Genomic DNA, 27,312 nt, shown 5'->3' with positions numbered 1-27,312 from the left:
TTATGACATGGGTGATCATGGTCTTTCCATTTCTGTGAGTGTATACACACCTATCTAAGGATTTCTTAAATGTTCCTACTGTATCTGCCTCTACCATAATAGCAGCACATTCCACATACCAACCATTCTCTATGTTCCATGTACAACACACTATTATCTCTGATATTCCCCCTATAGTTTCCTCCAATCACTTTAGAATTATGCCCCCTCATATTAGCCATTTCTGCCTTGTGGAGAAGTCTCTGGCTATACACTTGATCTATTCCATTTATCATCTTATTCAGTACATCTCCAACAAGTCACCCATCATCCTTGTTCGCTGCAGAGAGAAAGCCTTAGCTCGTTCAACCTATCCCCATAAGACATGCTCACTAATCCAGGCAGATTCCTGGTAAAACTCCTCTGCAACCTCTCTACAGCTTCCGCATCCTTCCCATAATGAGGAGACCAGAAACCACTGCAATATTCCCAGTGTTGTCTAACCAAAGTTTTATAGAGCTGCAACATTACGTTGTGGCTCTTGAACTCAATCCCCCAACTAACGAAGGCCAACACATCATATGCCTTCTGAACAACCCTATCCATCTGTATGACAGTTTTGAATGATCTATGGACGTGGATCCAAACATCCTTCTATTCCTCAATACTTTAGAATCCTGCAATTAACCCTGGATTCTTCCTTCAAAGGTGAATCACTACATACTTTTCCAGGTTGAATTCAATCTGCTACTTCTCAGCCCAGCTTTGCATCACAGAGTAGGTGATCCACTCTACTGATAGATAATGCATTGACTTATCAGCTCCTCTCCATCTCTTTACAATCTTAGGAAGTAGATAGACCCCTAAACAATTGTCTCTATTGCTCCTTTGTGCCCTGTTGTAAATGCAAGTAAAATATAAATCTGCTGATGCAGGAATTGTAAAATAGCACTGGAAATTATTGGAAGCCTTTGCATATCAGGCGGCATCTGTGAGATATGAAATAGAATCAACAGTTCAGATCCAAAACCTTTCAATGATGATATTGGTGTACTGGTTCTAGAATCCTAAAATTGAATCGGGACCTTAAGCCTTGTCTATTATAAGTGTCTTCTGGTACCTTCACTTTAGGGAGATTACACTGTAAGACCGTAAGACATAGGAGGAGAGTTAGGTTATCCAGCTCATAGAGTCTGCTCCACCATTCCATCATGGCTAATTTATTATCCCTTTTAACCTCGTTCTCCTGCCTTCCCCCTGTAACCTTTGACACCCTCACTAATCAAGAACCTATCAATCTCTGCCTTAAATATACCCAATGACTTGACTTCCAAAGTTTTCTGTGGCAATGAATTCCATAGATTCACTACCCAGTGGCTAAAGAAATTCCTCCTTCTCTCCATTCTAAAAGGATGTCCTATTCTGAGTCTGTGCCCCCTGGTCTTAGACTCCCTCACTAAAGGAAACTTCTTTGCCACATCCACTCTAGCTAGGCTTTTCAATATTCGATAGGTTTCAATGAGACACACCCCTTCCATTCTTCTAAACTCCGGAAAGCATAGGCCCAGAGCCAACAAACATAGACACATAGAAACATAGAAACATAGAAAATAGGTGCAAGAGTAGGCCATTCGGCCCTTTGAGCCTGCACCGCCATTCACTATGATCATGGCTGATCATCCAACTCAGAACCCTGTACCTGCCTCCTCTCCATACCCCCTGATCCCTTTAGCCACAAGGGCCATATCTAACTCCCTCTTAAATATAGCCAATGAACTGGCCTCAACTGTTTCCTGTGGCAGAGAATTCCACAGATTCACCACTCTCTGTGTGAAGAAGTTTTCCTAATCTCGGTCCTAAAAGGCTTCCCCTTAATCCTCAAACTGTGACCCCTCATTCTGGACTTCCCCAACATCGAGAACAATCTTTCTGCATCTAGCCTGTCCAATCCCTTTAGGATTTTATACGTTTCAATAAGATCCCCCCTCAATCTTCTAAATTCCAATGTGTATAAGCCTAGTCGATCCAGTCTTTTATCATATGAAAGTCCTGCCATCCCAGGAATCAATCTGGTGAACCTTCTTTGTACTCCCTCTATGTCAAGAATGTCTTTCCTCAGATCAGGGGACCAAAACTGCACACAATACTCCAGGTGTGGTCTCACCTAGGCTTTGTACAACTGCAGTAGTACCTCCCTGCTCCTGTACGCGAATCCTCTTGCTATGAATGCTAGCATAACATTCGCCTTTTTCACTGCCTGCATGCCCACTTTCAATGACTGGTGTATAATGACACCCAGGTCTCGTTGCACCTCCCCTTTTCCTAATCGGCCACCATTCAGATAATAATCTGTTTTCCTGTTTATGCCACCAAGGTGGATAACTTCACATTTATCCACATTAAATTGCATCTCCCATGAATTTGCCCACTCACCTAACCTATTCAAGTCACCCTGCATCCTCTTAGCGTCCTTCTCACAGCTAACACTGCCGCCCAGCTTCGTGTCATCCGCAAACTTGGAGATGCTGCATTTAATTCCCTCGTCTAAGACATTAATATATATTGTAAACAACTGGGGTCCCAGCACTGAGCCTTGCGGTACCCCACTAGTCACTGCCTGCCATTCTGAAAAGGTCCCGTTTATTCCCACTCTTTGCTTCCTGTCTGCCCACCAATTCTCTATCCACATCAATACCTTACCCCCAATACTGTGTGCTTTAAGTTTGTACACTAATCTCCTGTGTGGGACCTTGTCAAAAGTCTTTTGAAAATCCAGATATACCACATCCACTGGTTCTCCCCTATCCACTCTACTAGTTACATCCTCAAAAAATTCTATGAGATTCATCAGACATGATTTTCCTTTCACAAATCCATGCTGACTTTGTCTGATGATTTCACAGCTCTCCAAAAGTGCTGTTGTCACATCTTTGATAACTGACTCTAGCATTTTCCCCACCACCGATGTTAGGCTAACCGGTCTATAATTCCTCGGTTTCTCTCTCCCTCCTTTTTTAAAAAGTGGGGTTACATTAGCCACCCTCCAATCCTCAGGAACTAGTCCAGAATCTAAAGAGTTTTGAAAATTATCACTAATGCATCCACTATTTCTTGGGCTACTTCCTTAAGCACTTTGGGATGCAGACCATCTGGCCCTGGTGATTTATCTGCCTTTAATCCCTTCAGTTTACCTAACACCACTTCCCTACTAACATGTATTTCCCTCAGTTCCTCCATCTCACTTGACCCTCTGTCCCCTACTATTTCCGGAAGATTATTTATGTCCTCCTTAGTGAAGACAGAACTAAAGTAGTTATTTAATTGGTCTGCCATGTCCTTGCTCCCCATAATCAATTCACTTGTTTCTGTCTGTAGGGGACCTACATTTGTCTTTACCAGTCTTTTTCTTTTCACATATCTATAAAAACATTTACAGTCAGTTTTTATGTTCCCTGCCAGTTTTCTCTCATAATCTTTTTTCCCTTTTCTAATTAAGCCCTATGTCCTCCTCTGCTGGACTTTGAATTTCTCCCAGTCCTCAGGTGAGCCGCTTTTTTCTGGCTAATTTGTATGCTTCTTCTTTGGAATTGATACTATCCCTTATTTCCCTTGTCAGCCACGGGTGAAATACCTTCCCTGATTTATTCTTTTGCCAAACTGGGATGAACAATTGTTGTAGTTCATCCATGCGATCTTTAAATGGTTGCCATTGCATATCCACCTTCAACCCTTTAAGTATCATTTGCCAGTCTATCTTAGCTAATTCACGTCTCATACCTTCAAAGTTACCCTTCTTTAAGTTCAGAACCTTTGTTTCTGAATTAACTATGTCACTCTCCATCTTAATAAAGAATTCCACCATATTATGATCACTCTTACCCAAGGGGCTCTCACGACAAGATTGCTAATTAACCCTTCCTCATTGCTCAATACCTCATCTAGAATAGCCTGCTCTCTAGTTGGTTCCTCGACATGTTGGTTCAAAAAACCATCCCGCATACATTCCAAGAAATCCTCTTCCTCAGCACCCTTACCAATTTGGTTCACCCAATCTATATGTAGATTGAAGTCACCCATTATAACTGCTGTTCCTTTATTGCACGCATTTCTAATTTCCTGTTTAATGCCATCCCCAACCTCACTACTACTGTTAGGTGGCCTGTACACAACTCCCACCAGTATTTTCTGCCCTTTAGTGTTATGCAGCTCTACCCATATTGATTATATCGATTCCACATCCTCCCGGCTAATGTCCTTCTTTTCTATTGCGTTAATCTCCTCTCTAACCAGCAATGCTACCCCACCTCTTCTTCTTTCATGTATATCCCTCCTGAGTATTGAATATCCCTGAATGTTGAGCTCCCATCCCTGGTCGCCCTGGAGCCATGTTTCTGTGATCTCAACTATATCATATTCATTAATAACAATCTGCACTTTTAATTCATCCACCTTGTTATGAATGTTCCTTGCATTGACACACAAAGCCTTCAGTCTTGCTTTTACAACACTCTTATCCGTTATACAATTATGTTGAAAAGTGGCCCTTTTTGATTTTTGCCCTGGATTTGCCGGCCTGCCACTTTTACTTTTCACCTTACTACTTTTTGCCTCTATCCTCATTTTACACCCCACTGTCTCTCTGCACTTGTTCCCATCCCCCTGCTGTGAACTATCCTCCTCTCTCCTAGTCTCTTTAATTTCATTCCCAGCCCCCCAACCATTCTAGTTTAAAGTTACCTCAGTAGCCCTCGCAAATCTCCTCCACCTCATTGCATTCCTACTCTCACTGTCACGTAGCACAGGCAGTAATCCCAAGATTACTACCTTTGCGATCCTTTTTCTCAACTCCCTTCCTAACTCCCTATATTCTCCTTTCAGGACCTCTTCCCTTTTCCTACCTGTGTCATTGGTACCTATATGTACCACAACCTCTGGCTCCTCACCCTCCCACTTCAGGATATCTTGGGCGCGATCAGAAATATCCCGGACCCTGGCACCAGGGAGGCAAACTACCATCTGGATCTCTGGACTGCGTCCACAGAATTGCCTATCTGACCCCCTTACTATCGAGTCCCCTATTTCTACTGCCCTCCTCTTCCTTTCCCTACCCTTCTGAGCTACAGGACCGGACTCTGTGCCGGAGGCACGGCCACTGTCACTTCCCCCAGGTAAGCTGTCCCCCCCAACAGTACTCAAACAAGAGTACATATTGTCAAGGGGCACAGCCACTGGGGTATTCTCTAGTACCTGATCCTTCCCCTTCTCCTTCCTAACCGTTACTCACTTGTCTGCCTCCCATGGCCCCGGTGTGACCACCTGCCTGTAACTCCTCTCTATCACCTCCTCACTCTCCCTGACCAGACAAAGGCCATCGAGCTGCAGTTCCAGTTCCCTAACGTGGTCCCTTAGGAGCTGCATCTCGGCGCACCTGGCAGATGTGGATGTCCGGGAGGCTTGGAGGCGCCAGGACCTCCCACATCTGGCACTGAGAACAACAAGCTGCCCTCACACTCATACTGCCCCTCTCCTCAAATAACAACAAAAAATGAAACGGTCCTCATACGATAGCCTTTTCATTCCCGTAATGATTCTCGTGAAACTCCTCTGGACCCTCTCCAATGCCAGCACGTCTTTCCTTAGATAAGGGGTCCAAAACTGCTCACAATATTCCGTGTGGTCTGACCAGTGCTTTATAAAGCCTCAGCATTACATCCTTGCGACAAAGTAGCATAGTGGTGAGTACAACTCTACAATACAGGCAACCCAGGTTAATTCCCACCACTGCCTCAAAAGAGTTTGTGACAGAATAGATTTCTTCTGGGTGCTCTGGTTTCTTCCCACAGCCCAAAGACGTATTGGTTGTCAGGTAATTGGTCTTTGTAAATAGTCCTGTGATTCGGCTAGGTTTAAATTAGGAGATTGCTGGGTAGTGTGGCTTAAAGAGCTGGGATGGCCTATTCGACGCTGTATCTCAATAACTAAATAAATATTCTAGTCCTCTTGAAATGACTGTTAACATTGCATTTTCCTCCTTTGCCATATACCAGTCTAATTTACTGAACTCAGTACTGAAAGTGTTGATGTGATGATGTATCATTCAGAACGTTGACAGCCAAGAGGAAGAAGCTATTTCGGAATCACTGAGTGACGCCCTTCAGTTTTCTGTTATCCTCCTGACAGTGTTAATGAAAAGAGTGCATATCCCAGTTGGTGAGAGTGATGGATGCTGCCTTCTTGAGGTTATCAATAATTTGCTCCTCATGTATTCAAGGGTGATGGGAATGTTTAGAAAAGGGGCTGGAGAGAAAATTGGGGAATGTGATCACTCTGTGAGCTTGATGGTCTCCATGAGATGAATGGCTTCCTTTCCAGATGTAAGGGGAAATGGAAATCCAGAACAATGGTATGGGTTCTCTTTCCAATGCACTAGAGAAAACAAATGTTGACTTCAAGATTCAAGATTCAAAATTATTTAATGTCATTTCGACCACATAGGTGTAAAGGAGGATGAAATAATTGTTCTTCTGTATTTGATGCAGCACAAAAAACACAATAAGATAAAGAACACAATAATAGAAAAACACACAAAATATATATATACATAAGATACTGTATCATATATAGATAGATTGATTGTACGTCCATAAAGTGATGTGAGGTGCAGGAAAGCCTGCAGATGAGGTGACTCTGACAGGAAATGATAAAGTAATGGTGGTTGACGGTGTGGTGGAATGTGTTAGTGGGTGGAAGTGTTGATCAGCCTTACTGCTTGGGGAAGGTAACTGTTTTTGAGTCTGGTGGTACGTAGCCTCCTTCCTGATGGGAGTGGGACAAACAGTTCATTGGCAGGTAAGTGGGATCCTTCATGATGTTATTAGCATTTTACCGGCACGTTTCTGTATATATATATATATCCTTACCCAAAGTACAGCAGCTCCTCCAAGGTTTGGATTGTTGCAGCCAAGGCTCCTGGAGTGGATGTTGAATTCAAAGTATTGGCAGTTTAGTCATTGCACTCTCGCCCAGATTATTTATTTTCCAGTGTGCTTCCCTAATACCCTCTTGTGCTAGACACCGGTTCTGTCAGAACAAAGAAATGTTATTCAGACCTTGAAAAAATAAATTAAAAATAAACAATTGGTGCTCTAAAGCTTGGCTGGAGACTGGATTCCATCAGCCTTCAGTCTAAAGTAACTGTCAAGAGAGCAAAGCAGAGGCTATCAGTATGTTAAGCATGTGTTCCTATTTGATTGATGTAGCTGTTATTTTTATCCCTGGAGCAGTCCAGTTGGAATGTGTTTTAATTAAGGATGTTTGCAACATGTTAATTTTTCCATCTTTCTCCTTGTTACTTTTAGCTCCTCTAACATAGCAAGAGCGCTCAGCAACAGTAATTATGTGGTGATTATTCAGACTGTTTAAAATAAGTATATTGGCATGTCCATCCATGCCAGAACTGTGCCAAGACTTCAAAATGCACCTCACTGGTGTTAGATTGGAGTTTCAATTGCTAAAGAAATCCGGCCTGTCCCCTAAAACCCTCACTGATTTTTTATAGATGCACCATAGAAAGCATTCTTCTAGGGTGCATCACAATCTGGTATGGAAGTTGTCCTGTCTAAGACCGAAAGAAGCTGCAGAAGATCGTGAACACGGCGCAGCACATCACACAAACCAATCTTCCGTCCGTGGACTCACTTTACACCGCACATTGTCGGAGTAGTGCTACCAGGATAATCAAGGACACGACCCACCCAGCCAACAGACTTTTCGTCCCTCTTCCCTCCGGGAGCAGGTTCAGGAGCTTGAAAACTCGTACGGCCAGATTTGGGAACAGCTTCTTTCCAACTGTGATAAGACTGCTGAATGGATCCTGACACAGATCTGGGCCATACCCTCCAAATATACAGACCTGCCTCTCGGTTTTTTTGCTGTACCTTATTTCCCATTTTTCTATTTTCTATTTATGATTTATAATTTAAATTTTTAATATTTACTAATTTTAACTATTTTAAATATTTTTAATATTTAATATTTGTAATCCAGGGAGTGTGAAGCGCAGAATCAAATATCGCTGTGATGATTGTACATTCTAGTACCAATTTTTTGGCGACAATAAAGTATAAAGTAAAGTATATAATCTCCTACACTCAGTGGTAACTTTCTGAGGTACACCTGTACACTAGCTCATTAATACAAATATCTAAACAGCCAATCAATGCATAAAAGCACACAGACATGGTCAAGAAGTTCACTTCTTCAGACCAAATATCAGATTGGGGAAGAAATGCTGAGGAAAGAAGCTGAGAGAGGGTCACAGTGATTGATGATGAATGATGGAAAGGTATCCAGAGCAATATAATGATGATGATATGGTTTAGCTGGGCTGAAAGGCCCGGCTCTGTGCTATAATGCTTTAATCCCACCAAAGACACACTCTATGCCACTATAGTAGGTAAATCTATACACCTGCTTGTTAATGCAAACATCTATTCAGCCAATCATGTGGCAGCAACTCAATGCATAAAAGCATGCAGACATGATCAAGAGGTTCAGTTGTTGTTCACACCAAACATCAGAATGGGGAAGAAATGTGACCTAAGTAACGTTGACCATGGAATAATTGTTGGCGCCAAATGGGGTGGTTTGAGTATCTCAGAAACTGCTGATCTCCGGGATTTTCACCCACGACAGTCTGGCAGGGGTTCCCAATCTGTGATCTATGGACCCCTTGGTTAATGGTAAGGCTCCGTGGCATGAAAAAGTTGGGAACCCCTGCAAGTCTAGAGTTTACAGAGAAGAAGAAGAAGAAGAAAACAACTCCGAGTGGAGTCATTGGGACGCCATCATGACGGTGTTTTTTTAGCGGGCTTTCTTATTTTTACGAGGCCGAGTTGCTCGCTCGACTCTCAACCCAGCACGGATGGAAAGCATGCAAGGGAGCTGGTTGGATTCGAACTCGGGAGCCTTCGCTCCGAAGTCTGGCACTGGCGCCACTACACCACCAGCCGGCTAGAGTTTACAGAGAGTAGTGCAGAAAACAATGAAGACATTCTGAGGACAAAAATACCTTGTTTATTGGAGGGGTCAAAGGAGATTGGTTCAAGCTGACAGGGAGGTGACTGGAACGCAAATAACCGCAAGTTACAACAGTAGTGTGCAGAAGAGCATCCTTGAGTACACAATACGTTGAACCTTGAAATGGATAGGCTACAGCAGCAGAAGACCACAATGTTTACCACTCCTGTACCTAATAAAATGACCACTGAGTGTATATATAGTACATGTAATTGTTCAATGAGTTGTTTCTGTGTTTTTTGGAGTCTTCTTAGTTTCAGCGGCAGCTGCCATATTACATCAATCTGGCTACCTGATTGGTTAATTGTTATCAATAGAATTTCTGCTATCAGTAGTCTGATATGAGAAGATCACACTGCTTTTAGTCTGACTCTCTCTTCTCGTTTTTCTCTCTCATCAACACTCTTCTCCCTTCTTCTCCTTTGCTTATGTAACACTTAATAAAAGAATTGTAAAAAACATGTTTTATGCCTCATTCTTGACTTCTGTAGAGCCTTAGGAGCACAAAAGTATCCGGATATAACATTGGGTGTGAATGACTTTTAAGTTATTTTGAATAACTGATAAAATAGAGATATGGTACTGTGTAGAAGTCTTAGGCACATGCCTATAGCTAGGGTGCCCAAGATTTTTGCATAGTACTGTGTTTGCCAACGTGGAATGAAGAGTAAGTTTGTAAATCGGGTGAGATGAGAGCAAAGGATGTTTGGAAAGGTGAGGGTGGAGTGCTGCAGGAGGAATGTGTGACAAATGGCAGAGAGAACATGTTGGGGCGGGCTATGAGTCAGGAGGCAGACACACCCAGCCCTGAGATACGAGGCAAGGTCATTTGATTCCAAACTACTGATTGCTTCCCACTCCCTCACCTCTGCTTTCCCCTTTTGCCAATCATGACTCCCCTCACCCTGTCCCTTTCCCATTCAAAAGGTTCAAAGGTTCATTTCGTTGTCAAAGTATGCATGTACAATACAGCTCTGATATTCATCTTCTCCAGATAGCCATGAAATACAGAAAAACCATGTATACTGTTGAAAGAAAATACATTAACTCCCCTCCTCTCAGCATGAAAAAGAAGAAGAAACGAAACTTGCAAACCCCAACATGGAACATAGAAAAATAGATGGCTATGCGCTCGGGAAATTCTAGGCTGTTTCTAGAGTAGGTTACATGGTTGGCACAACATTGGTGGTGGAAGCACCTGTAATGTGCTGTGAATCTCTATATACTATGTTTTATGTTCAAACTCGCCCACCTCTTGCTTGCACAAAAACTAACAGATTTATCATCACTCATATACAGTATGTTATGAAGTTTTTTTTGTGGCAGCCGTACAGAACAATACATAAAATTACTACAGTACTATGCAAAAGTCTTCAGCACCCTAGCAGTATACATGTGCATAAGATTTTTTGCTTAGTATTGTAAGTTATTGTATTTTTAAGGCAGAGAAGGATATATACTCAATCATTGTTCTCCAAACCAAATCCAGTCATAGCGTATATTCAAGAAAAAACATTGGTATGTTGTTGGACACCAAGGGAAACCAGGTTAGAAAACTAAGGTGAGGAATTAGAATTCAGCTGGCCTTACAGAGCCAGCTGTGAGATCAGGATTCAGTCCCTGCCACGGTCCACGAGGAGTTTGTCCGACCTCCCTGTGATAATGCGGTTTTCCTCCAGGTACCTCCCCTCTTTCCAAAGATGTATGTGTTAGCGTTAATAAATTGATGATGTGCTCTGATGGTACCAGAAGCATTTGCAGGCTGCCCCATCTCGGAATGTGTTGGTTATTGACACCAGCAATGTACGTTTCAATGTTTTGATGTACATTACAAATAAAGCTCATCTTAAAAATCCAAGTATATTTAGATTTAATCTGTTTTTGTTATGTTGATTTCTGATGTGAAAGGTAGAACAGTAGAATCATGGTTAGCGCAATCACTTTACAGCGCCATTTGTAAGATCCAGATTCAATTTCCACCGCTGTCTTTGAGGAGTTTTTGTATTCTCCCCATGACCATGTGGGTTTCCTCCGATGGCTCCAGTTTCCTCCCACATTCCAAAGACAAGTGGTTAGGGTTAGTGAGTTGTGGGCATACTATGTAGGCACCGGAAGCGTGATGACACTTGTGGGCTGCCCCGGTATGATCTGTGCTGATTTACAGCGATCAGTGATCAGGGGTCCAGTTTCCGTCACTGTCGGTAAGGAGTTGTATATTCTCCCCAAGACCATGTGGACACCGAAAACGTTTTGTCGGCTTCCCAGTGCAAACCCCACTGATTTGATTTGACACAAACACTTTACAGTGCCAGTTGTAGGACTGGGGTTGATTCCTGCTGCTCCCTCTAAGGAGTTTGTATGCTCTCCCCAAGACCACGTGGACTTTCTCCAGGTGCTGATTTGATGTGACACAAATGATGCATTTCCCTGTATGCTTCATGTACATGTGATAAGTAAAGCAAACCTTTATATTTCAAATTGCCTCTGGTGTGTAGATGAGGAGTAGAATCTGGGGGAGGTGATGAGAATTGTGGGGGGGATCAAAATGGGATTAGTGTATAATTCGTCCAAATGGTCATCTAGAGGTCAAAGGGTCTGTTTCTGTGCTGTCTGACTCTATGATTCTGGAAAGCTAATTTTGTTCTAAATTAAGTGTTGCTTTACCAGGTGCATGTCAGCTTGTATACGGGAACCTTGTGTAATACTAGTTCTCAAAATTACAGAGACTTAAAAGGAACCTAATAAAATGCCATTGAAAAAGACTTAGCTTAGCACCATCCCAGCCCACCCATGAACACAGATAAGTAAATCTTAGTTTATTTTTCTTTATTAAAATCTGCATCAAAGACTGGAATTCCTTACCTAACTACATTAGGGGGTAATCCATCTATCCCCTCCTCTTCCTTAAGAGTGATGGAGTAGTTTAAGAAGGTAGCTCGCCTCTATCTTCTTCAGGTCAGCCATGGTGAATAATGGAAGAAGATGGCTGACGCACAACCCTATTTACCTCAAAATGCCTTCACACTTCATTTGCTGACCAACACAGTTACTCCCCGCAACTATCAGGCTCTTGAATAAAAAGGGGATAACTGCACTCACTTGCCCATTCATTGAGATGTTCCCACAACCAATGATCTCATCTTAAGGACTCTTTGTCTCATTATCTCATGTTCTCATAATTTATTGCTATTTATTTATATTTGCATTTGCGCAGTTTGTTATTTTTTGCACTCTAGTTGATCTCTCAATGATCCTGTTATAGTTGCTATGCTATAGATGTGCTGAGTATGCCCGCAAGAAAATGCATCTCAGGGTTGTATATGGTGATATATATGTACTTTGATAATAAAATTTACTTTAAACTCCACTTTCTCTATAACTGTGACATAGGGGCCTGGGAATACAAATCCATAAATCGTTGAAAGTGGCATCACAGGTAGATAAGGTCTTAAAGAAAGCTTTTAACATGTTGACCTTCAGAAATCAGGGCACTGAGTACAAGAGCTGGGTGTTATGTAGATTTTGTACGAGACATTGGTGAGGCCTAATTTGCAGTATTGTGGGCCGTTCTGGTTACGTACCTACAGAAAAGATGTCAATCAGCCTGAAAGAGGGCAGGGAAAATAAAATTCTGCTGGAAAATTTTCAGTTTTCTAAAATACTCCTATTATGAATCAACCTTTCCCAGATACTTACAGTAATTTGCCTTTGTTCTTTTCAATCTGATGATATTTAAATGATTCTTTTAAATACAAAAGCATAATATTCCAGATGCATGAATATTCCCAACCCTTTCTGGTCCACTGGTAAAGATCAAGCAGCATATAACTCACAGTAAGTAGGAACAAAAAGTGCAATATACTTTATGTCAGTGCATAGAATTACAGAGTAACACAGTGCAGAAACAGATTCTTCAGCGTTGCTCTTCCATTCCAGTAATTCCAGCTCTTTCTGCAAGTCCAGCTAGAAAAGCTCCATTTAAAAGGATCATAGAACACTTCAGCAAAGAAACATGATCTTTGGCCCATCTAGTCCCTGCTGAACACATTATTCTACCCAACCCCATCAACACACACCTGGACCATAGCCCTGCATACCCCTTCCATCCATGTACCTATCAAAATGTCTCAGAAATGTTACAATTGGACCCGCCTCCACCACATCCACTGGCTGTTTGTTCCACACTCTCTCTCTCTGAGTGAAGCAGTTTCCCCTCAGGTTTCCTTTAAACATTCCACCTTTTACCCTCAACCTACGACCTCAGCCTTGTCTCACCCAAGTTGAAGGGAAGTTAGAGAAATTACACGTTCTTCACTAACTTGACTACCTACGTCACTGCTTTCAGACATTTACCTACTTGTCCCTCTTGGATTCTCTATTCCAGAACATTCTCTGGGGCTCTGATATTTACTGTGTAAATTCAGCCTGCCTTTATCTTCCCAAACTGCAGCACTTTGCCCTTCCAAGGGTTAAAATGGTTTCTTATTATTTCCACATTACCGAGGTGCAGTGAAGTCTTTGTATTGCATGCCATCCATATAGATCATTTCATTACAATAATGCATTGAGGTAGTACAAGCAATAACAGAAGGCAGAGTGAACTATTGTAGCTCGGAGATTCCTTTGCCACCTTTCCCTGTTCATCTAGATCTGTGGTAACCTTTTTTAAATTGAGATACAGCACGGAACAGACTCTTCCAGTACTTCGAGCTGCGCCACCCGGCAACCCCCTGATTTAATCCTAACCTAATCACAGGACAACTTACAATGACAAGCTAACCTATCTGCCGGTACATGTTTGGACTGAGGGAGGAAACCCACGCAGTCACGGGGAGAACGTACAAACTCGTTACAGGCAACAGTGGAAGGAATTGAACCTGGGTTACTTGTTCTGTAAAGTGTTGTGCTAACCATTACACTACCATCCCAACCAACACCATTAATTTTGGTGTCATCTACAAACTTACTAAACATGCCATCTACAAGCTCATCCAAATTGTTAATATACTGTATATGACAATAGTGGAGGACCCAGCACTTATTCCTGTGGCAGATTAAAGATCTGTTGCCCTAAGTCCTTCATACACTGAGCAGCCGCGCTCTCTTCAACATAGGACTAGAACATAATAGCACAGTACAGGCCCTTCAGCCCATGATATTGTACCGACCTTTCAACCTACTATAAGTTCAATGTAGCCCTTCCGTCCCACACAGATCTCCATTTCTTCTATCATACATGTGCCTATCTAAGAGTTTCTTAAATGGCCCTAATGTATCTGCCTCTACCATCACTCTGGCAGCCTGTGCCACACACCCATCACTCTCTCTGTAAAGAAAAACTATCTTTGACAGCCCGCTATACTGTCCACTAATCTCCCTAAGATTCTACTCCCTCGTAATGGCCACTTTGCCTCTGGGAAAATGGCTCTGGCTGTCCATTCAACTTAAGCATTAATGATCGGTTACAACTCTATCAACTCACCCCCTGCTGTAGCTTGCTCAGACTTTCCTCATAAGACATGATCTCCAGTACAAGCAGCATCCTGGTAAATCTCTTCTGCACCCTCTAAAGCTTCACATCCTTCCTATAATGAGGTCACCTGAACTGAACACGATTTTCCAAGTGTGATCTAACCATTTCATAGAGCTGCAACGTTATCTTGTGGCTCTTGAATGGAATCCCCGACTAATGAAAGCCAGCACACTGTACTACTTCTCAACAACCCGACCAACTTGTGAGGCGATTTTGAGGGACCTATGAACATGGACCCTTCCCCAAGATCACTCTGTTACTGTACACAGCCAAGAATCCTGCAATTAACCCTGTATTCTGCCTTCAAATTCGACTTCACAAAGTGTATCACTTCACAGTTTCTGAAATGCTTAGGATTACAGTCCTCTGACAGAAGGTTTTCCTCTTCAGGTGTTGTAATTTTATGTTAAAGACTTTGGTGGGGCCAAATTTAGAGCATTGTGTACATTTCTGGTCAAACCCCCACCCCCCCACAGGAAAGATATCAATAAGATTGAATGAGTCAGAGATAATTTACAAGGACGTTGCTGGGAATTGAGGGCTTGAGTGATGGGGAAAGGTTGAATAGGTAAGGACTTTATTCCATGGAGTGCAGGGAATGAGAGGTCAGAAAAATTATAAGGGTTACAGATCAAGTGAATTCATGCAGGCTTTTTCTCCTTAGTGTGGGTGGGACTAGAACAAGATGTCTTAGGTTTAGGGGAAAGGTGGAATATTTAACAGGAAATCTGAGGAAGGAGCTTCTTCACTCAGAGAGTGGTGCAAGTGTGGAATGAGCTGCCGGCATTAGTGGTGTATGCGGACTTCAGTATTTAACAGAAATTTGGATTGGTACATGAATGGGAGAGTTATGGTCCAGGTGTCAGCTGGTGGGACTAGGCAGAAGACTAGGTTGAGGAGCACTAGATGGGCTGAAGGGCCTATTTCTGTGCCCATAGGGCTCTATGACTCAGTCCCCCAGGAACATTGCTCTCAGTTTTAGATTCCTCCATCAAAGGAAACATGCTCCCAGCACTGGATTTGAGAGGAGGCACCATGGGCATAGCAGTTAGCATGAAGCTATTGCCGTTCACGGCATTGGAGTTCAGAGTTCAATTCCGGCACAGTCTGTAAAGAGTTTGTCCACTCTCCTTGTGACCATATGGGTTTCCACCGGCTACTCCAGTTCATCCCACAGTCCAAAGGCATATCATTTAGTAGGTTAATTAGTCACTGTAAATTGTCCTGTGATTAAATAGGTGGTTTGCTGGATGGTGCAGATCATTTGGCCAGACGGGCCTGTTCTGAGATTTATCTCTAAATAAAAACATAATAAAATAAATAATAAATCACCCACAAACAAGAGAAAATCTGCAGATGCTGGAAATCCAAGTAACACACACAAAATGCTCGAGTAACTCAGCACGCCAGATTGAGACCTGAAACGTTGACTGTACTCTTTTCCATAGATGCTGCCTGGCCTGCTGAGTTCCTCCAGCATTTTGTGTGTTTTGGTTGAATAAATCACTCATGCTGGAATGGTGAGCAGACTCACTGGGCTGAGTGGCCTAATTCTGCTCTTTTGTCTTAGGGTCATTTCAAACTATGTCCTTGCAATTTGCATCTCGTCCCGTACAAGTGTACCCAAGCAGTGGAGACGTACGAATTAATGGAGACACATAGTTTAACTTTGATTCTCATTTTTTGTACGTTTCCTATAGATAAGTATTGATTGAGCTCTAAAATCGCTTCGCAAAATTAATCAAAACTACTTTCTAATCACCATGATCTGAACCAGAGGGTTGAAAAATTATGGCATACACCTTCTCTACTGTTATAGCAATTATTTAACACAGACAATCACCAGAGGTCAGAGGCCAGCGTGGCTGGAGGAGCATAAACTGGATAACTCCTTCAAGCGGAAAACACTCTATTAATGTCTCAGACTGCAATCTAGAGAAGCCAAGGGCAAATCCTGGCAAATCATCTGTTCCTTGTCTAGCGTGAGCTGCTCTAAATGATGAACAAAGAGAAAAGTGACCTGCTGTTTTTTTCTGTGTTAAGCGGCTAATGCTTCCCCACATGACAGAGCAGAGAACCTCTGAGAATTTGGAGGACTTCACAGGGAATTTTCATTAGAAGGCAAGCCTCATTAAAACATGATGATTTGGCTTGTTGGAATCCATTATCTCACGTACAAATGGTAGGGCAAATTGAAATTATGTTGAAAAGGCAGGAACTTATGTTACAGCCTCATAAAACTCTGGTTAGGCCGGATTTGGAGTATTTCATCCAGTTCTGGTCACCTCCTTGTACAAAGAGTGTAGAAGCTTTTGAGAGGGTGCGGAAGAGGTTTACCAGTATGCTAATCACAAACAAGAGAAAAGCTGCAGATGCTGGAAATCCAAGCAACGCGCACAAGAATCCTGCCAAAGGGTCTCAGCCTGAGACGTTGACTGTAGTTTTTTCCATAGATGCTGCCTGGCCTGAGTTCCTCCAGCATTTTGTGTGTATTACCTGTATGCTGCTTGGGTTAGAGGGCATGTGCTATAATGAGAGGTTGGACAACCTTGGGTTGTCTTCTGTGTAGTGGTGGATACTGAGGGGAGATCTGATAGAGGTTTATAAGATTATGAGAGGCATAGTAGACAGACAATAATTTTTCCCCAGGGTTGAAATCTCGAATACCAGAGGGCATGCTTTTAAGGTGACGGGGGTGGGTAAGCTCTAAAGAGATGGTTTTACATAGAGAGTGGTGTGTGCTGGAATGTGCTGCCTGGCGTGGTGGTACAGGCAGCCACATTAGAGAGTTTTAAGAGGTATTTAGATCGGCACATGAATGTGAGGGAAATGGAAGGACATGGGCATTGTGTAGGCAGAGGAATTAGTAATCAAATGACCAATTAAACTAACTTTATTGGTTTGGCACAACATTGTGGGTCAAAGGGCCTGTTCTTGTGCTGTACTGTTCTATATTCTATGTTCTAGAGTCATAGAACACTACAACGCAGGAACCAGCCCTTCAGCCCATCTTATCCAACCTGCACACGGACCATGTGGCTCACCCTAACTTGACAGTAGAAATGTACATCTCCCGTAAGTACATTTCAACTAAATCATTAATTTACATGACTTAATTCCACAGTACAATACAACAATGCTGGAAGTGTCAGGCAGCGTCAGCAGAGGGACAAATAGGGCTAAACTTCCATTTCAACTTAATGTTTAAATACCCTGTAATTGTTTCATGTTAATTACTTCCTCTCTTAATCTACAGCAGAAAGCTGCTGACTGAATAATGCAGAGTTAATGATGCTTTTCCAGTGTTGATACTTCAGCCTTGCCTTTGAATCTTCACCCAGTGTTAACTAGCAGGGTGAAATAATAATCCGTCGACTGAAGATTGTTTGCAGATAATGACTGTTATCAGCAAAGACAAAATAGCAATTTTGAACTTTCTTAATCAGCATTGACAAATTAATCCTAGATTTTCTCTAATCTTTAAACTTTCCTGAGAGAAAGAAGAAACAAAAACTGAGGGGAGGGAGGGAAGGAGAGAAAGAGAGAGAGACTGACTCTCTGTGGGTGAGAAATATACGGTGTGTGTGAAAGAGCTAGAGTCTGTGTGTGTGCGTATGTATGTGTGTGAGAAAAATAGACTCTGTGTGTGAGAGAAAGAGAGAGAAATAGACTGCGTATATGTCTGTGTGTGTGTGTGTGAAAGAGAGATAGACTGGGTGACAGGGCAAGAGATAGAGATAGACTGTGTGAGAGAGACGAGAGAGATAGACAGTATCTGTGTGTGAGAGAGAGATAGACTGGGTGTATGTGTGAGAAACAGAGATAGAGTGTGTGTGTGTGCACGAGAGAGAAAGAGAAGCAGAGATAGGCTGTGTGAGAGAGATAGAGAGTGTGTGTAAGAGAGACAGACTGTGGGTGTGTGAGAGAAAGATAGATTCTGTGTGAGGGAGAGAGATAAACTGTCTGAAAAAGAGAAATAGACTGTGTGTGTGCGTGTGTGTGTGTGTGTGTGTGTGTGTGTGTGTGTGAGAGAGAGAGAGAGACTGTGAGCGAGATAGACTGTGAACTCATTCGTAAGGCCAGTGATGTTGTGGGGATGGAACTGGACTCTCTCACAGTGGTGTCTGAAAAGAGGATTCTGTCCAAGTTGCATGCCATCTTGGATAATGTCTCCCATCCACTACATAATGTACTGGGTGGGCACAGGAGTACATTCAGCCAGAGACTCGTTCCTCCGAGATGCAGCACAGAGCGTCATAGGAAGTCATTCCTGCCTGTGGCCATCAAACTTTACAACTCCTTCCTTGGAGGGTCAGACACCCTGAGCCAATAGGCTGGTCCTGGACTTATTTCCTGGCATAATTTACATATCACTATTTAACTATTTATGGTTTTATTACTATTTATTATTTATGGTGCAACTGTAAGGAAAACCAATTTCCCCCGGGATCAATAAATTATGACTATGACTATGACTACGAGTGAAAGAGATAGACTGTGTGTGTCTGAGAGAGAGAGAGAGAGAGCGACAGAGATGGAGAAAGAATGTGTGTGAGAGAGACAGATAGATGCTGTGTGTGTGTGTGTGTGTGTGTGTGTGTGTGTGTGTGTGTGAGAAAGTGAGAGAGAGAGAGAGATGGAGTACAAAGAAGGTTCACCAGATTGATTCCTGGGATGGCAGGACTTTCATATGAAGAAAGACTGGATGAACTGGGCTTGTACTCGTTGGAATTTAGAAGATTGAGGGGGGATCTGATTGAAACGTATAAGATCCTAAAGGGATTGGACAGGCTAGATGTAGGAAGATTGTTCCCGATGTTGGGGAAGTCCAAAACGAGGGGCCACAGTTTGAGGATAGAGGGGAAGCCTTTTAGGACCGAGATTAGGAAAAACTTCTTCACACAGAGAGTGGTGAATCTGTGGAATTCTCTGCCACAGGAAACAGTTGAGGCCAGTTCATTGGCTATATTTAAGAGGGAGTTAGATATGGCCCTTGTGGCTACGGGGGTCAGGGGTTATGGAGGGAAGGCTGGGGCGGGGTTCTGAGTTGGATGATCAGCCATGATCATAATAAATGGTGGTGCAGGCTCGAAGGGCCGAATGACCTACTCCTGCACCTATTTTCTATGTTTCTATGTTTCTATAAACTGTATGTGTGTGAGTGTGTGTGTGTGAGAGAGAGGAAGAAAAAAAGAAAGGGACAGACAGAGATACAGCAAGATAGATGAACAGACAGATACAGACAGATAGATGGACATACAGACAGAGAGGAGTGAGGATATAGGGGAATCAGTGAGACCCACAGAGCTGTTGTTGTACATCTCCTAGGCAACACTCTGCTGCAGGATTACCTAAAGCCAAGTACACAAAACCTTTTCTATTTATTGGACAAATTTCTCACCTCACACCTTGTTAAGTGAACTATCTGAACATGGCCCACTGCTACAACTAGTAGATTTGTTCCCTCAAAGATTCAGTGACTGAGACTAAATCTTTATGTTGGGTGCTGTCAGTGTGAAGTTTGCATGGTCTCCCTGTGACTGGGTGTGTTTCCCCTGAGAACTCTGATTATTTTTTTGGTTTTGATATACTATTGTCACATAACCAGTGAAAAGCTTGACCAGCATATTGTCTCTACAGATCAAATGATTACACATTGCATTGAGCTAGATCAAGAGAAAACAATAACAATACAAAATAAAGTATATTCTTCAGGCAAGAGATTAGGATGACAGGTTCATCACCATTTTAATGGAGTCATAGCGTCAAATGAAAATTCAAAATAATATTATTATCCAAGTCTGTACAATACTGTGCAAAAGTCTTAGGCACGTATATATAGCTAGGATGCCGAAGACAATTGAACAGTACTGTATTTGTTAACGTGGAGCGGAATGCGAGCTGGTAAATCTGTCAGGAGTAAAGGATGTTGGAAATAGCGGGGATGGATCGTTGTGAGAGGGGTGTGCGACAGGTGACAGAGAAGGAGTGCAAGGGGCAAGGCGTAACCCGGGTGTAGACACACCCCGCCCTGAGACACCAGGCAAGGTCATTTGATTCCAAACAATTGGTTTATTGGTCATTACGGAATGTCCCTCTGGTGCTTCCCACTCCCTCCCCTCTCCCTTCCCCCTTTCCCAATCATGATTTCCCTCTCCCTGCCCCTTCCCACTCTCAGTCCACAGTAGAGACCCTTATCAGAATCATCACTCACATATGTCATGAAATCTGTTTTTTTTGTAGCAGTAGCGCAGTGCAATACACAAAATTACTGCAGTACAGTGCAAAAGTCTTAGGCACTCTAGCTATATATATGTGCCAAAGACTTTTACACAGTACTGTATGTTACCATATACTACCTTGAGATTAATTTTCTTAAAATAAAGAAATATAATAGAATGTATGAAAAGCTATACATAAACAAAGTCTTACAAACAACCAATCTACAAAAGTAGACCATTTGTGAAATTACAAAAAAATACAGAGAACATGAATTGTAACAAAGCCTTTGAAAATGAGTCTGTAGGTTGTAGAATCAGATCATCGCAACTTCACTCCACATGTGAAGTTATCCATGCTGGTTCAGGAGCCTGACGATTGTAGGGTGGTAACTGTTCCTGAACGTGGGGATGTGGGCCCTCAGGTTTCTGTACCTCCTGCCTAATGTAGTAGTGAGAAGAGGGCTTGACCTGGATAGTGGGTTCTTTGATGGTGGATGCTGCATTTTTGTGGCATTGTTCCAAGGGGATAACACCAATGTCAGATATGCTCACTGCTGGGGAGGGCTTTGCCTGTGATGGACTGGGCTGCAATCATCATTTTCTGTAGCATTTTCTGTTCCTGGATATAGATGTTTCCATGTCAGGCTGTGATGTAACGAAAGTTCAAAGTACATTTTATTATCAAAGTACATATATGTCACTCTATACAATCCTGAGTTTCATTTTCTTGTGGGCATACTCAACAAATCTGTATAATAATAACTATAACAGAATCAATGAAAGACTGTCCAAATGGAGCATTCAACCGGAGTGCAGAAGATGACAAACTGTGCAAACCAAAATGAAGAAAGGAATAATGAATCCCATCATAAATAGGGGAGGGAGGGAATGTCGACTCAGACCATGAGAGGCCTGCGTCGGGCATTTTCATGCCTTACAAGGCGCAGATTGGAAGTCTGTGTGGGCCGCCACTCCTCGCACAGACTAGAGCAATGTGTGATTAAGTGCCTTGCTCAAGGGCACAAACACGCTGCCACAGCTGAGGCTCGAACTAGCGACCTTGAGGTAACTAGACGAACGCCTTAACCAGTTGGCCACGTGCCCAACACAGTGTAGTGTGTCATAAATAAATGAGCAATAAGTATCAAGAACATGAGATGAAGAACCCTCAAAAGTGAATCCGTTGGTAGGAACATTTCAATGATGGGGCAAGTGAAGTTGAGTGTAGTTATCCCCTTTGGTTTAAAAGTCTGATAGTTGAGGGGTGATAACTGTTGCTGAATCTCATGCTGTGAGGCTCAAGACCTGGAGTCTGGAGGCACTTTTACCTTCTTCCTGGTGGCAGTAACGAGAAGAAAGCATATGGTGGGAATCCCTGATGATGCACCTATTGAAGTTTGTCAGGGGTCTTGATGACATGTTGAACTATTCAACAGCTTTGACAAACTTCTATAGTTTGTCAAATAGCACAGAAACAAATGTTTTGACTCAGCATGACCAGATCAATCAACAAGCACTCATCTACCCTAATCCCATATATTAGCATTTGGTCCATCACCTTGGATGGATTCCATACCACATGAATGAGTGAGTTAATGTCCTTCTATCACTTGCTAATTTGGTAGGTCAGTTCCCTGGATAGAAACTAACTCTTTGATCCAGAGACACAAGTTTGAATCCCATCATGATCACTGGGATGTTTACAGCATATTCAGGAAATTGAATAATTCTACGATTTGTAAGAAAATGTTAGTGTCAGTAGGGTCATGGGTAGTATAACAATTTACAGTGCCAGCAATCGGGATTCAACTCCTGCCACTATCTGTAAGAAATGTGTGCATTCTCCTCGTGACCATGCAGATTTCCTCCTGGTGCCCTGGTTTCCTCCCACTTTCCAAATATGTTCAGACCAGGAAGGGTTAGCAAGTTGTACGCATGCTATGTTGGCACCAGAGGCATGGCGACACCTGCAGGCTGCCCCCAGCACAGTCCTTGGACCATGTTGATGGTTGATGCAAATGACACATTACTTATTTTAGAGATATGGTGCAGTAAGAGCCCACACCACACAAATACACGCAAGTAATCAATTAACCTACTAACCCGTATGTCTTCGGGAATGTGGGAGGAAAATGGAGCACCCACAGGAAACCCACACGGTCAGGGCGGGAAAGTACAAACTCCTTACAGACAGCAGCAGCAATTATTTCACTATATGTTTCGATGCACATGTGACAAAGAAAGCGAATCTTTAGATATTTAACATTCTGAATCGTGCCTTAACTCTGTAGCACAAGACAGTTATTTCCTTTCCAAAGGCAACACCCCTCATGGCCTTCAGTGGCAGTTCTGTGTATTGTGTTTCCGTGCCCTGACATCTGTTGTCGCTCAATCGGATGCAGGAGCTGATGAGAGGCCAGTCAGAAATCATGAGGAGCCTCATTAATCATGGTGCACTGAGGCAATTTCTTTTCCCATGGCTTTAGCTTTTCATACCCATTGTTTTAGCTGATTCTCCCTGCTTTCTCAACCATAGGTCTTACTGCCTATTCACATCGCTGCCAATCGCCTGTCCTTTGTAATGAATGGAAATCCAAACAACAATGCTATTGATAAAATGGGGGCTACGGTGCAAGCCAACTAAATTATTTGATTCAGAACCTTGAAGCTGCACATATCAGTACACTGTAGCTCAGTGTTTCAACTTTATGTTCAAAACCAGTGGGATCAGATTCCTCTTCTTGTGACAAGGGCATGGAATTGAGAGCATTGTGCATGGATTGGTGTGTTACCTGCCAGGAAAGATGGGATTTGGGAGCATGTAAAGGACCCCGATCGGTGACAGCTGACACTGTAAAGGGTTATGCTTTCTGCTACGCTATCGTGATTCCCTGTCCGTTTAAATAATACATATATTACAGTGGTGCTAGAAAGCTTGTTCACACTGTCGAATTTTCCCTATTTCTGCATAAATATGTGATCAGATCTTCACGTAAGTCCTAAGAGTAAATAAAGAGAACCCAATGAAATAAATAACACAAAAAACATTGTACTTGTTCATTTATTTATTGAGAAAAAGCATACTTTGTTGGAAACAGTCTGTGAACCTTTGCTTTCAGTAACTGGTGTGACCTCCTTGCCCAGCAATAACTTCAATCAAACATTTCTGGTAACTGTTGATCAGTCCTGCACATCAGCATGGAGGAATTTTAGGTCATTCCTCCTTACAAAACTGCTTCAGCTCTGGGACATTGGTGGGTTCCCTTGCATGAACTACTTGCTTCAGGTCCTTCCTATAGGATTAAGGTCAGGGCTTTTGACTCGTTCATTCCAAAACAGAAATTTTCTTATCTTTAAACCATTTTGCTGTTGATTTACTCTTGTCTCTTGGATCATTGACTTGTTGCATTATCCAACTTCTATTCAGCTGCAGGCGATGGACTGCTACCTTGATATTCTCTTCCAAAATATCTTTATTGCAATTTTGAATTCATTGTTCCCTCAACAATTGCAAGCTGCCCAGCCCCTGAGGCAGTAAAGCAGCCCTAAACCATGATGCTGCTTCCACCATGCTTCTCAGTTTGCATGAGGTTTTGGTGTTGCTCTGCAGTGTCCTTTTACCTTCAAACATGGGAATACGCCTTGTTGCCAAAATATTAAATTTTGGTCTCATCTGTCCACAGAACATTGACCCAGAAGCTTTGTAGAACATCCAGGTGGTCTTTTTTACAAATTTGAGAGGAGCAGCAATGCTTTTTTTTAGGAGAGGCAGTAGTTTCCTCCATGGTATCCTTCCATCAACACCACTCTTATTCAGTACTTTTCTTATAGTGGACACCTGAACAGAGATGTTAGCAAGTTTTAGAGATTTCGGCAGGTCCTTTGCTATTATCCTTGGGTTCTTTTCCACCTCATTCAGCATTGCACATTGTGCTCTTGGTGTGACCTTTGCATGGTCTGTGATCGCTGGTGCCATAAAGCAATTGCAATAACCACTACAGTACCGTGCCACCCTTGTGAACCAAAGATTCACTTGATTGTTTCCAGGAAACGGTCAGTTTGCCATATTGAGAGTGATTGAGTAGATTAGGACTGTATTCTCTGAAGTCTGGAAGAAAGGTATTGGAATTAGTTCATCATTATCATATGTGTACCAACATGGTTCCTTGTGGTTGTTATAGCTGAGAGAGGTAACAAGGACAAGCCCCATTACCTGTTAAATGCTCACAAATAACCTCTCACAACCAAGTCCAGCTCCTGGCCTTCATATGTGGGGCTTAGCTGCTAAGCCCAACAGAACTGTTTCTACTGATAAGAGAAGGGGCAAAGGTGGGCTACTGGCACCTTAACACCAGTCGCTTCACGCAGAAAGTTGAGGCTCATCAGATAGGGTGGTGAAGAAAGCTTTTGGTATGCTGGCCTTTATTAATCAGAGCATTGAGTATAGGAGTTGGGATGTAATGTTGAAATTATATAAGGCATTGGTAAGGCCAAATTTGGAGTATTGTGTACAGTTCAGGTCACCAAATTATAAGGAAAGATGTCAATAAAATTGAGTGAGTACAGAGAAGATTTACTAGAATGTTGCTTGGGTTTCATCTCCTAAGTTACAGAGAAAGGTTGAACAAGTTGGGTCTTTATTCTTTGGAGCGTAGAAGGTTGAGGGGGGACTTGATAGAGATATTTAAAATTATGAGGGGGATAGATAGAGTTGACGTGGATAGGCTTTTTCCATTGAGAGTGGGGGAGATTCAAACAAGAGGACATGAGTTGAGAGTTAAAGGGCGAAAGTTTAGGGGTAACATGAGGGGGAACTTCTTTACTCAGAGAGTGGTAGCTGTGTGGAACCAGCTTCCAGCAGAAGTGGTTGAGGCAGGTTCGATGTTGTCATTTAAAGTTAAATTGGATAGATATATGGACAGGAAAGGAATGGAGGGTTATAGGCTGAGTGCAGGTCGGTGGGACTAGGTGAGAGTAAGAGTTCGGCATGGACTAGAAGGGCCGAGATGGCCTGTTTCCGTGCTGTAATTGTTATATGGTTATATGGTTTATATGGTTATATCAGCCATGGTTAGCAGCTCATCTAGGAGAAGGAAAACTCTGTTCTCAGGGCTTTGTTGTCTTGCGGCTATACTCACTCATAGGGAAGGCTTTGTGAGTAAACCCTGAGGGAAAATCTGCAACAGGAGTCCCTAAGGCAGTCCTACAATGAGTTCAATGTTGACTGGCAACTCCTGTGATGCTGCTGGTGCCAAACTGTAACAGTCTCTGCTGTTCATTTGGGTTCATCAGATGGGTGGAGAGGGGAAGCTTGTTACATGGGCAACAGCTTGCTCTCAATATTGTACTACCCTGGCTTGCGTATTTAGACAGCTAGGACACAATATCCATGATCAAGTCTGACTAACAGCGGCCTCAGATGTACCAGCATACAGTGAAAAGCTTTTATCTGTGTGTCATTCAGACAGATTATTCAAGATTCAAGATTCAAAGTGCATTTATTTTCAAAGAATGCATAAGATATACAAACTTTAAATCTGCTTGCATAATAAACAACCACAAAGCAAGAAACCCAAAAGAACCCAATTAAAAAAGATAAGACCAACCTCAGTGCCCACAGAGAAAGAGAAAAAAAACAAACAAAGCATGCAAACAATAGAAATGAGCAACAACAAAATTCTGAACCAAATTAAGTCTTTAGTTCCAAATCCCCAGAGCAGTTCTGAGTAGGCCCAAAGCTTTGGTATTCAGTTCATATTAGTGGGGCAAGTCGCAGCAAAGTTTACAGACGGGAAGCACAGCAGCCCAGGGCAGTCTCACTGCCTTAGCGTGCAGAGAAAGGGGTCCCCAGACTATCTGGGCCCATATTTAAATTGTCCAAACCTCGCAATAAAAAATAAGAACCAGGTCCTGGTGCGGCAAATCGGTCTGGGCCTCAATTTCACTGACAGAGAAGCCGATCTCAACCTCTCCATATCGGCTCACCTGGCTAAGATTATGCCCGTACATAAGTACATGGAGTCAACAAAAGAAAATAAAACAAGAAGTAGAATATAATGTGCAGTTCCAAAGAAACTGAAAGGCTAGATTGGAAAACCAAGAGTTCCAGCGTTCGTATTTTAGCATACGAGAGGCCTATGTGTGAGTTTGATAACAGCGGGATAAAGGACGTTAAGTCTGGTGTTAGATGCTCTCAAGGTTTTTTTAAATCTTCTTCCTGGCGGGAGAGAAGGGAAGAGAGAATGATAGATCTCAATGTAATCCAGTTACATTCAAGTACTTCTTCTAAGCACTAGCCATCAGTTGGTTTTGCCATAAATCACTGAAGTACGTTTTATGCAGTAACTGATATATTATTCTACATACACTTGTACCTTTTTCATTTCATAGAGTCATAGAATCATAGAACACTGCAACTAAGAAACAGGCCCTTTGGCCCATTTATCCTGTGGTGAACTGTTATTCTGCCTAGTTTCATGGACCATAATCCTCAATCCCCTC

Source organism: Mobula hypostoma, chromosome 7 (genome assembly GCF_963921235.1).
Source record: "Mobula hypostoma chromosome 7, sMobHyp1.1, whole genome shotgun sequence".
NCBI classification, from domain to species: domain Eukaryota; kingdom Metazoa; phylum Chordata; class Chondrichthyes; order Myliobatiformes; family Myliobatidae; genus Mobula; species Mobula hypostoma.
This window is presented reverse-complemented; position numbering follows the sequence as displayed.